The following is a 6,000-nucleotide window of genomic DNA, read 5'->3' on the forward strand; positions in this document are numbered from 1 at the left end:
GTCTCAATCAGTTATGCATCTGACTCTTGCTATCCACTCAAGTCAGGATCTCAGGGTCATGGGATTGAGCCCCCTTTGGGCCCTGCACTGACATTGTGGATCTTGCCTGAAAGTCTCTCTTCCTCTCTCTCTCTGCCCCTCCCCGCTTCTTTCTCAAATAAACGAATTACTTTGAAAATCGCCCTTTAAAAAGAACTATCTTATTATCCAGCAATTGCACTTGTAGATATTTACCCAAAGGATACAAAAATAACAACTTGAAGAGATACAATGTTTTTAGCTGCATGATGAACAATAGCTAAAATGGAACAGATATAGATACAGATACAAATAGATATAAAGAGTGCACTTTGTAATGTGCACTGGGTATTGTATGGAAGGGTGGAATTATTGAATTATACCCCTGAAATTCATATTACACTTTATGTTAACTAACTGGAATTTAAATAAAAACTTTTTAAAAAATTCTATATTAGCCATAGATAAAGGTCCTGTGCTGAAGTGCCTAAAGAATCACTGTGTTTCAAGTGACACTCTTTTTTTAAAAATATAATGTATTGTCAAACTGACTTCCATACAACACCCAGTGCTCATCCCAACAAGTGCCCTCCCCAATGCCCATCATCCATTTTGCCCCTCTCCCCCGCCCCCCATCAACCCTCAGTTTGTTCTCTGTATTTAAAAGTCTCTTATGGTTTGCCTCCCTCCCTCTCTGTAACTTTTTTCTCCTTCTTCTTCCCCTCCCCATGGTCTTCTGTTAAGTTTCTCAAGATCCACACATGAATGAAAACATATGGTATCTGTCTTTCTCTGACTGACTTATTTCACTTAGAATAATACCCTCCAGTTCCATCCATGCTGCTGCAAACGGCAATATTTCATTTTTTCCCATTGCCAAGTAGTATTCCATTGTTTGTAGCAGCACTTTCAACAATAGCCAAATTATGGAAAGAGCCTAAATGCCCATCAACTGATGAATGGATAAAGAATATGTGGTTCAAGCGACATTCTTGTCCCTCATAGACATATATAGTAACACTTTCCCCACAACATCTCTGTGTAAACCCTTATGCTTTACTGCTGAAAAGTACCCTTTGTTCCCAAAGGGTTTTGAAAGCTTCTTGGGGATATGTAGTCAAAAGTATTCTTAAACCCATGTGTAGAAGTACTAGGAAATGGCCTAGCTTTAGGTGCCTAAAGGTACAGTGTGATAATGCATTCTTCACACAGCATTAAGTGTATATATAGTAGGAACTATTGTTTAAACCCTCTGTATTTGCACGAGGGAATGTCCATGTTCTTTGTTCCCAGAAAAAATGCTTTTCTTTTTCTTCTTTTTAAAAATTTTGTTTTAATGTTTATTTCTGAGACAGAGAGAGACAGAGCATGAGCAGGGGAGGGGCAGAGAGAGAGGGAGACATGGAATCAGAAGCAGGCTCCAGGCTCTGAGCTGTCAGCACAGAGCCCGACACGGGGCTCAAACTCACAAACTGTGAGATCATGACCTGAGCCGAAGTTGGTCGCTCAGACAACGGAGCCACCCAGGTACCCCAAAAAATGCTTTTCTTAAAGCATTTGTGAATTACTTTCTCATAAATATCCAGTAAGAAGTTTACCTTCATCCATCTATATAAGAATTTTGGAAGGCACATATACTGAACTACCTGAAATAGCTGTATTCTAAATGAGGATTTCAAATTCCTTTTCATTACATATAAGTACAAGTGTTCTTAAACTTGTTTTTATGAATGCTACGGAAGGGACTTATATTTAACTGCCTAACTACAATGTGCTTAATACATCTTTAATTTGGTGTTTAATTTGTATCTAGTTGGGTATTTTGTTTAAAGTTTCTTTATTATCAAATAGCTATGCACTTAATTGCCACAAACACCATTGTGGCTGAGGCAATTTGAGTTAGCTTCTTAGATTCATCCAATAAGAAGTGTGCTTCATGAAATCCTCTGAATAATCACTAGGGACTGTACAGGTGCTTTGCCTGAAACAGCCATGCACTCAGTAAAATCTCTAATATTAAAAAAAAAAATGAAATAACAAGTTTCTTCGTATAAACTCCTATGCTTAATGGCTTAAAACTACCCTGTTTCAAGACTGGTTAATGACTTTCAATACAGGCAAATACACTCATTGGAACACTCTATACGAGAAAGAGGAAATGGCCAAGGGTTTAAGTGCTTAAAAGTACAGTGTTCTCTGTAAGGCTTTCACGTGGGATTTCACGTATATGTAGTTGGGCCATTTGTTTAAATACTCCATATTTGTGAGAGGCTGATGGCAATGTGTTTAACTTCCTAAAAGTAAAGGCTGTATGTCAAGTGGCTTGCATAGGCCTCTTACACAGAAAAGAAGTGCTTAGAGTAAAGCCCTAGAGAATGGATATGGCCTTAACTCCTTGAATCTGCAGTGTACCTAAACTCAGTTAGCCTTTTTGGTCAATGTAGGATGAAGTTCTAACACCTGTGTATGCAAACTAAGGACTGGTCTGCTTAATTTTCTAAAACTACTTTGCTGAATGTGTCTTACATGTAGCTTTTCACATACATCTCACTGGAACATTTATTGAAACAGTATATATTAGCAATATAAATGGCCATGTGCTTTACCTCCTAAACACATACTGTGCTTCAAGTGGCTGTCAATTCCCTCTTTAAAGTGTTTTTTTTTTCATTTTTTTATTATTTATTTAATTCCATTTAGTAAAAATACAGTGTTATATTAGTTTCAAGTGTATAATCAGAGTGATTCAACACTTCCATATATATCACCCAGTGCTTATCATGAGAAGTGCACTACTTACACCCCAAGACTATTTAACCCATCTCTCCATCCCTTACCTTCTGGTAACTATTAGTTTGTTCTCTACAGTTTAGAGTCTAATTCTGGGCTTGTCTCTTTCTTTCCCCTTCGTGTGTTGCTCATATATGTTTCACTTAGATTGCTGGCCCTGTTCTTTCATGGGGGATAAATTTCTCTGTCTTCTCACTTTCTCTATGTCTCCCTGTCTGTTTCTGTATACAATATATGTTAATAATACAGAAAGGCCATGTGCTTAACTTCCAGAAGCAATACTGGACCCGAAGCATATTTGAGTTGGCATCTTCAATTTTTCCAGTAAGTACTGTGCTTAAGTAATTCTGAATAAGAAGTAGGAATGCCCTTGTGCTTAACTGCCTGAAAGATCTGTGCGTTCCATAGGGATTTCATTAACTTTTAGGTTCGTGTGGTAGCAAGTCCTCCTAAACTTCATATAAATAGAATGGAAGGACTTTATGCTTAACTGCCCCCAAGTACACTGTTTGTAAAGGGTCCGGAGGTTCCACTTAGACATTCGTACAAGAAGTACTTCTTCATCCTTCTGTGTAAGTTCTAGAGCATGGCGGTGAGCCTGAAATTGCAGTGTGCTTAAGGCAGATGTCAATTAGTGTTTCAGATAAATGTAGTAAGAAGTGTCCTTAACCTCTCTCTCTGTAAACTCTAGCAAGGGGCCTTGGGCTTAAGTGTCAGAAACTTCATTGTGCTTATAGCATCATTCCTGTAGCCCTCATACATATCATAGGATCTTTTGTTGAAGCACTGTCTATTAACAGTAGAAAATGACCATGTTCTTAACTGCCTAAAACTACCTGGTGCTTCAGATATTCTTCATGTAGTCTTTGGCATAAGTCTCATAGGAGCTTTCATTGAAACACCATGTTAGCAAATGGAATGGCCATGTACTTCTCTGCCTAACTATGCTGTGCTTCAAGCCTAGTTCAAAAAGATTTTTGGATACACACAGTCATAACTAGTCTGACTCTGGTGTAGAAGCTCTGGAAATGCTTTTGCTCTTACGTATCTAAAAGTACACTCGGGTTAATGCATCTTTCGTGTCACTTATAATGGACATCTTGTATAAACTTTTCTGTAAACCCTGTCTATTTAGCCTTAGGAAATGCTCTTGTTTTTAATTGAGGACAAAAGCCTGTGCTAAAAGCACTTTTTAGTTAGCTTCTTGGATTTATCCAGTAAGAAATGTGGTTCAATCTTGAAGCACTAGGGAATGCCCATGTTTCTTTAGCTACCTGAAATACCTGTGTTCTCAATGAGGCATCCAAATGCCTCCTAAATACAAATGTTCTTAAACTTACTTTGATCAGCAATAGGGAAGGGCCTTATGTTTAAGTGCCTAAAACTACACTGTATTTATTTATAGGAGACTCCTTCATAGGAGTCTTTTTGAAACACTATATGTTAGCCATAGACAATGGCCATGTATGTGCCTAAAAGTATACTGTTTTTCATGGCACTTGCATAGACCTCTTATTTAATAAAAAGTGCTCCTTAAATGTACCCCATAAGTATTAGAAAAATGCCGTCTGGTTTTTTTAAGTTTATTTATATTGAGAGAGAGAGAGAGAGAGAGACAGAGAGAGAGATTGAAAAGAGGGCAGGGGCAGAAAGACAAAATCTCAATCAGGCTACACTCCATCAACAGAGCCTGATGCCATCAACACAGAGCCAGATGTGGGGATCAAGTGCATGAACTGTGAGATGATGACCTGAATCAGGATCAACAGTTAGACTCTTTCTTTTTTGAAATCTTTATTTTTTGAGAGAGAGACAGCATGTGAGCAGGGGAGGAGCAGAGAGAGAGGGACACAGAATGTGAAGCAGGCTCCAGGCTCTGAGCTGTCAGCACAGAGTCCGACACGGGGCTCGAACTCACAAACTGTGAGATCATGACCTGAGCCAAATTCGTACGCTCAACGCACTGAGCCACCCAGGCACCCCAACAGTTAGACTCTTAAACAACTGTGCCACCCAGGCACATGGGAAATACCTTGACTTAACTGCCTTGAACTATACTGGGCTTAAAATAGTTGTCAATTAGTATTTTAGATGAATGTTGTAAAAACATTCTAACTCCCTCTGTAATAACCCTAGGAAAGAGTTTTTCCTTAACTGCCTGAAACTACACTGCACATTAAGCATCTTTCATGGAACGCCTGAGACATCCAGCTTTCTAGGAGAGCCCCTTCATTCTCAAAATTCTCCAATTCTCATCTCCTAAATAATGCTGCTCTTTTATATTTCTGTATTCACCACTTTGCTCAATTTTCCAACAAGTTTACCCCTAGGGCTCATTCAGAGTCGGGTTCTCCAAGGAATATCCTCTGTTTGGAAGTGGGTAGTCTGCTCAAGTCCTTGTAGAGGTAGGTGTTACACAGTACTCCCTTTTAATTCAGTTTCAGAATAATATGGACACCCAGAGGCCTAGGGCATGTGAATGTGCCCAGTGGAGAATGTTTGTGTGCAGAATGAGCCAGAGGTTTTGGAAGGGAGCTGGCCTCTTTTCCGGGGGTGTGGGAATGAAGTTAGACATCTTATTTCCAGATTTATTCCATTCCCATTGGAAATGTAGAACATTGTCCCTCTTTGGAGCCATTCGCTTCCCAACACTGTTTTTTCCAATGAGGTCTTTGTTCACGTGTAGGAGCCATGGAGCTCTCACACATTCAGCCAGCACCCAGGAAGATGCTGGGGCTTCCCACTTTGGTCCTGTGGTCAGTGAGAGCTACCAGTGACAAATATAAAAAGGGAAGATGGCCTTGGTGCTTAGAAAGTTGTGCTCTGGAAGGTGAAGGAGAGCTTCATTCTCCTGGTTGATTTAGATGCCCTCATTTTGACTAGCAGACAGTTCACACATGCAGAGCATGCTCCAGGAGCTGGTGAGTGAAAGAAGAGTTCTTTCCAGGAAGGCAATACCAGGTCCTGGTTCTAGACACCTGAACAACTGCCAAGAGCACCAAACAACTACAGCTCAACCCACTGCTGTTTCTATCCACTGATGGGACAAGTGGGAAATACAGACAAAGCCAGGGATTTCAGGCTACTACTGCAAGAAGAGTACAGGTTTCTTGTGGACAGTCCTCCCAAAGGTAGCTTGTAGAGGGCTCCCTTTGCTTAAGCTCACAGGCTTTTCTTATTCTTGAGACAGAC

Source organism: Panthera onca, chromosome A3 (assembly GCF_046562875.1).
Source record: "Panthera onca isolate mPanOnc1 chromosome A3, mPanOnc1 haplotype 2, whole genome shotgun sequence".
Classification (NCBI taxonomy): Eukaryota; Metazoa; Chordata; class Mammalia; order Carnivora; family Felidae; genus Panthera; species Panthera onca.